At 44.1% G+C, this 6,834-nt stretch overlaps 1 long non-coding RNA gene across 1 annotated transcript; it reads right to left on the bottom strand.

Moving 5' to 3' along the window:
- Nucleotides 1-4,284: 4,284 nt before the first annotated feature.
- Nucleotides 4,285-6,008, bottom strand: LOC142046474 (uncharacterized). The gene is made up of 2 exons (XR_012655422.1): nt 4,662-6,008; nt 4,285-4,609 (listed from the first exon to the last, which is right to left on the bottom strand). It is a non-coding gene; the product is annotated as an uncharacterized LOC142046474 (long non-coding RNA).
- Nucleotides 6,009-6,834: the final 826 nt, after the last annotated feature.

The following is a 6,834-nucleotide window of genomic DNA, read 5'->3' as shown; positions in this document are numbered from 1 at the left end:
TTTTCAGAGTCATTGCTTTCCTGGAGACAGTCCCCCAATCTATAAATGTAACCTACAAGATACAAATTAATTTTTCTTGTCTACTCCAAGTGCAGCCTGTGACAGAGATGGCAATGTCTTGCAGTATCCCTGGGAAAGCCTTATTGAATAAAGTTTAAATAGTTTTGGAGCCCATTGTATGAAATGCAGAGTTTATGTAATACTCTAGGCCTGGATGTTCAAAGGACTTTATTGAACATTGTGGCAGACAAGAATGGTCTTTTGGGACAATACATGCAACATAGACTTCCTGGGCAATATCTAGTGGGCGGTGAATGCAAATTCCTCTCCCACTCCATCTCGTTATGCAAAACCCCAGCCTTCTGAAGCTGCACCATGAGGAGGGGTCCATTATCTGCTGTTCATGGAATCTGAAGATCAAAGGCCCATGATGTACAAAGAAACAGGCTGATCTACCCAGACTGAATGCTAGTTCTGAGCTGAGGCTATTACGAACTTCTAGCCACAGAACCAGGGGCAGCTCCAGGCACCAGCACGCCAAGCACGTGCTTGGGGCGGCAAGCCATGGGGGGCACTCTGCCGGTCGCTGCGAGGGCGGCAGGCAGGCTGTCTTCAGCGGCTTGCCTGCGGAGGGTCCGCTGGTCCCGCAGCTTCAGCGGACCTCCCGCAGGTGTGCCTGTAGAGGGTCCTCTGGTCCCATGGCTTCGGCAAACCCTCCGCAAGCAGCCTGCCTGCCATGCTTGGGGCGGCAAAATGCCTAGAGCCGCCCCTGCACAGAACACTCCTTTGTGAGGTTTGAAAGGGACTGAGTCCTACCAGAGCCCCTGTTGGAGCTACAGGGTGACCTCTGGTAAGCCTTTGGCATGCATATAGGAACTTCTATTGTTTTTTAATTTTTTCTCTACAACATTTTCACATTAGAAATAAATATACTTGCTTATAAAGGGCTGTGTGGTAACTTATAACTGCTGGCAGTTATGCTGTTCATAAGCCTTCAAAAAGAAAGCAAAACGCAGCCACTGGCCTGTTTAGGCAGTCTGTTTCACTGACAGTATCAAAGTGTAAGCAGGGAACTGCGCAGCCTGGAAAAATCCTGGTCAGGCGGAAGAGAGATTGGGTCTCTGCCTAAGAGCAGTAGCGTAGCTAGCAGGGTTCAGTGGAAGAAGCCACTTCCCCTGAGGGCAGCAGGTGCGGAAGCGGCGCCTGCCAGCCGGCACTGCCAACAGCACAGCCGGAGGAGCCATGCGGGGGCGGCAGACACGGCTGGAGAAGTGAGGGGCCCGGCTCCTTGGCTCAGCTGCCAAACACTCCCCACCCCCCACCTTGCTAATGCAGTGGGCGGAGGGAGGTGAAAGGGCCCTGTGCTTTTAAGGTCACCTGGTTGGCGAGCCCTGTGTGGAGCGTGCCAAGCACTGGGAGCAGGCTGGGGACAGGTGGTGGCGAAGAAGGGAAGGTGAGCGGGGAGGGGGAGGAGGTCCGGTCCGGGGGCATGGCCAGATGAGGAGCCAAGGGAGGGCACCTTTTTTATGTTTGCTCCCCTTACACTGAAAACTTGGCTACGCCACTGCCTAAGAGAGGTGACAACTGAGGAGCCGGGAGCCTAAAGGAAGGATCACAGAAACAGAATTAAGGTACAGTTCCCCAGAACTGTGACAGAACCATTACTTCACTGAACATCTCTAGCTTTTAGTACAGGAAAGGCCTGCATCAAGATGGTATGTCAGAGTGGTACTGACTTGATTTCGTGGCAACTGGATCTGGTGCAAACAATTAGTAGTATCAAAGCAATTCCTCTGGATTTCATGAGGATGCGAGCATATTGGTTGTTACTTTACCTCGAAGAACAACTTTATACAGTGCACAAAGAAGTCAATGATCTAGTAAGGATATAAATAGTAAAACCTGCTAGTGCAAGATGCTGGGGGTGTAAAGGGGATGATGGGAGATCACTGGCCTGTCTTTTGTTTTGTAATCACCCCCCCTCTGTATATAATGGACAGCGTTGCCATCTCTCCTGAATTTATGGAATAAGGTGATTTTAGCTCTCGCTGCAGGAGCTATCATTGGAAGACCCAAACGATATTAAATTACGCAGAATTGCATAAAATGCTTGAGCCTCCAGCATCTCCCAAAGCCCAAATATTCTAATTCTGTCCCCTCTGAACTCCTACATCTGCTCATCCCCCAAACCAGCAATTAATTATACACCCCCAACTGCCACACCAATTTTGCCCTGTCAGCTACACTTCAATTCTGCCGAGTCCCACTGCTTTCCCCTCAGCACATCTGCTCCTCCTACCACCTTCACCCTGCTCTCTCCTTTCCCAGGCCTGGTGATCCAGGGATGGAGGAAGGAGCAGGGAATTGTGAGCCAATTTCGGTAAGAGGGGAGGAGAAAGAAGCCTAAATAGCTGCACTCTTTCTTTTCCTTCCTCTTCTTTTATGAAAATGGTATGGCTCCTCTCAATCCATACCCCAAAACTCCTCTTAGTTCCTGAGAGGAGGGGTGAGAGCTCTGTCTGCCTCCTGCATCTGCCCTTATTGGCTGCTCGTCCTTAGGAGTCAGGAAACTGAAAAAGGCAGTCAGTCAATCATAGATGGGTTTTTGCTGGAGAGAGCTGAAATTCTGTGCATGTGGAGCTTCTGGTGTCATGGCAGCTCCCACAAGGACTAAAATGCCAATTGTAAGAGGTGGCTACACTAAGTCTAGCGCCTAGCCCATCTGTTCATTCAGGTTCTTATACGGGCCCCTGTCCTTCCCCTGAGAACTATCTGCAGAGAGACAGTAGTAGCAGGGACATCCCATGAGTTACACACAGCAGCAGATTTGCATTCTTTTGTCCCCCATGCCAGGGGTTTGAAAGCAAGGGACCATAGACTGCTTTTTTTTTTAAATCTCATAGACTTTAAGGCCTGCATACTGCAGGTCACAGAACCTTAAAGTGACCAGATAGCAAATGTGAAAAATCAGGACGTGGGGTGGGAGGGGAGGTAATAGGAACCTATATAAGAAAAAGATCCAAAAATCAGGACTGTCCCTATAAAATCAGGACATCTGGTCACCCTACAGAACCTCACCCTCCCACTCATGGTTAAGGCAGTTGAAAGCTGCCCTGAAGAACTGGATTATATCCCTGCTTCTGCCACAGATCATCTCTTATGTGATTCTGGGCAAGTCACTTAAACCAAACTTCTTACAGTCTCTCAATACTGTGCCTGTCTCTGCTCCCTCCAAAAAAATCTGGAGTCCTTCTGGTAGTTTGCTGGGTCTCATCACTCACTTCCCTCCATCCCAGAGCACTAAGTACTGCTTTGGCTAGGGCAAACAGGAAGGAACAACAGGTTGTGTGAGCAACATTTTCCAATCTCACAGAACATTTACATAGGTGAAAAACAGTTTACTCTTTCATCAAAAATAGGCCTTGCAATGACTTTTACAAGTGTGCCTCAGTCCCAGGGGGCTTCACAAGTAAAGCCACAGACATGTTCACTTTTTTGCATATAAAGACCATGGTCTCACTGCTTTGCCTCATTTTTTGTTCCTAGAATAAGAAAAATTACACTCCAGTGCCACAGAACATATATTTAAAGGTACCAACTGTTGAATAACACCTCAGCTCAGATCCATTTTAAGATTCCCATTTTATATAATCTCTGGCGTGTTAGATAAGACCTGTAGGTTTGAAATATATTTGCTTAAATTGTTCATTTCTGAGTAATAAACAAATTAGTAAAAAAAAAAAGATCAAGATCTGTTCATAGAGAATATACTTGAACTAATGTGGCTTTGCACCCAACTACCTCTTCTTCCCCTCCTCTAGTGAGCCTTGTGATGTTTACTGAGCTCTCTGATCACCTCTTGTGGGTGTCACTGCAGTTATAGCTACCTAAACTGCCAGCCATCACAATATTCATTTGTTTATGTTCTATCCCCATCCCCAACCATTCATCAGTTTCTGTTTCTTTTAGACTGTAAATCCTCCAAGTCAGGGCTCTCTCTATATTTGTGTTTGTACAGCACCCAGAACTGTAGAGTACTAAGCATGGTTAAGAACTTTGTCTGCTAATGTAAGATAGAGACCCTTCATACTACTAATATGGACTTTGCAATTTCTCACCATAAAACTGTATTTCTCATTGTGTAGTTCAGTTTGAGTGACTGTTTAGAAGCTTGCTGGTTGGAGAACAATGCATACAGCATCCATATTCAACAATCCAATAGGCCATGATGGCACAAAAACAGATGAGGAAAAACTACCAGTAGGTTAAAAGGAACAAAATGTGTGTGCAGGAATGTACTTTATTGAGAATTTATTACTGTTCTACAAAATGCTATTGTTAGAATAGTTACACATAGAGCTATTCTGTGAAATACACAACACCCACTTTAGACAAATCTACATTGTCCAGCCCCTAAATTCATGGATATTCTAATGTTATTCTTGAATGTCAAACATTTCAACTCTCTTCAAAGCATTGTTAAAATTAAGAGGAATTCTATTCTATTTCTTCTATTGTGCAAATCGCTGCAGTATCTGGGCACCTTCTGTGTAGCTTGAGAACTTTTCTCTCTCTCACCAACAGTAGTTGGTCCAGTAAAAGATTTCAACTAGCAATAATCACACCTCAGATTAACACCTCAGATTAACTTCAGTGGCTACCTTATCCACCTTGTATTGCTTTCTAATAGTTCATTAAGCAACGTGACTAACATCTGTTGTGTGTTGTTTGTTCCGTTATCTTCTCCGTGGAAGAAGCAGCACTTACAGTGAAGGACACTTGTTTTGGTAGGGTTTTAGGCTTTTAGGGGTTTTTATATTATAATTATAATGTTGATTTTATTCATGTTAGAGAAGGCACCATCAAAAAAATGCACCTTGCACTTGGATGTGATGTTCCTTAGGAAGATGTTTGAGTAGTTAGCAGGCAGTGGCTTATTAAAAGAGTGGTTTCACAGACAGCCAACATGTAATTCTGAGTTCTTCTTACCAGAAAAGATTATTCTGCTATGATGTGCATGTATTTAACCTTCATGGACAATGACTCATAAAAAAAAGCAAACATATTTCACAATATCTGTTTTTCATATGCAACTAAGCTGTTTTTCCATTGCAAACAGACAACCCATGCTGTTCCCTTGCCGAGTGCAGAAGCCAAAGGAAGAGATGAATCAGAAGGAAAAGGGAGAGGTAAACAAGCAGCCCTGGTGCAAAGCCATGCACTAAAATTATTCTGAGAGACCTTAATTTTAGAAGTTTTCTAAATGGGAGAACATACAGTGGCTGGCTCTCACTTACGGTTTACAAAGAAGTTTACTTGTGTGGTTCTTTACTACCTTGCAGTTATTCCAAAGAGGACTAAGTAACAGAAAAAATATTTTTCAGCAATGTACATCACATCCACAGTTTTAAACACAGCTGATGGTTCCTTTTAAAACACCCATCGCCGTGTACGGTGGTTTCCTCTTTATTCTAGATTGCATGTTCTTAGGGAAATAGACTTTGCTGTGTGTCCTATAAAGATCCTAGCTAAGTTTTGGCACTCAGAATCATTCCTCTGGTTCAATAAAGGAAATGTTCACACCTGTTTCTGGAATACTCTGAAGTTAAGTTTCCTGTCACGATTTCCCATCAGATTTCCTGTCAAATTGCTGGGTATGGAGTAATGCAGAAGCTTGAGAATTAGGCTTAGCCTCCGTTTTCTCCTGTTGGGGCCTCTAGATCTTAAACACCAAAAAGTCAACATGCAAACATCCCGGAGTCATTTGGGCAGATCCTCAATTGATGTTAATTGACATAAGTCCATTAAAGTCCATGGAGCTATGATTTAGAGCCCATGGAGCTGAGGACCTGCCCCCATATGTACAACATATAGATGGCAATGACAAACCTTCTATAATCAGGAATGTCATAATAATAAAATGTCTTTTTTAAGGCATAAAATACTTAGGAATCAGAGAGCTTACATTATTAAAAAACATCAAGCCAATATACAAATCTGTAGAGTACTCAAGTTAATGACTTTCAGCAATGTATTGAGACACATACCTATCTACGAACTAATATTCAGCAATATCAGTAATCATCTAAATGTCTGCTGAGTAAGAACACATTGTATCATCTCTTCAGCACACCAACTTTGAGAATGATACACCAAGTACATCTGAAATCATAACAAAAGTGCACTGGCTCCTGCTAGTTTTATTTGTTCTGCCACTAGCCCTGTGGAAGGTCAAATAGTGACAAAAATACTGGTTTGCTTCCTAACGGATTCCTGTCATTATGACATTTAAGGCTAGATCCATAAAAGGACTTAGGAGTCTAACTGCCACATTAGGCACCACTGAGATCCTCAGAATCCTCGTTCAACTGCCACTTAACCTTGTAGGTGCCCATGTTTCCACTGCTTAAGTCCCCAGCTGCCTATGTTTCTGCTAGTGAACATATGCACAGTCACCTTACCTTAGGGGTGCCTAGTTCATGCCTAAACCCCAGCAGGATCCTCAAACTAAGCATTCCCCTGGCTAGCTCACCTGTGGGGCCCGAGTAGGTGTGCTCAGAGTAAGCTACCCCACACAAAACAGCTGGAGGAGGAGGTAGTGGTGATGGTGCCCCTAATAATATTTAGGCCGGTGGTTAGAGCACTCACCCAGGATGTGAGAGAGCTGGGATAAATACCCCTCCTACCTGAGGCGGAGAAAGATTTTGAACTTGATCTCCCTCCTCTGAGAAAAGTGCACTATACATTGGTAATCAGTCCCTCTCCATCTATCCCGTTGGAAATCTTCCATTGTGTATAAATAATTAAATATGCATTGGAGCAGCAAGATTTGAA

Source organism: Chelonoidis abingdonii, chromosome 3 (genome assembly GCF_003597395.2).
Source record: "Chelonoidis abingdonii isolate Lonesome George chromosome 3, CheloAbing_2.0, whole genome shotgun sequence".
Lineage (NCBI taxonomy): Eukaryota > Metazoa > Chordata > Testudines > Testudinidae > Chelonoidis > Chelonoidis abingdonii.
The sequence above is the reverse complement of the archived record's forward strand: the minus strand, read 5'-3'. Positions and strand labels throughout refer to the sequence as shown.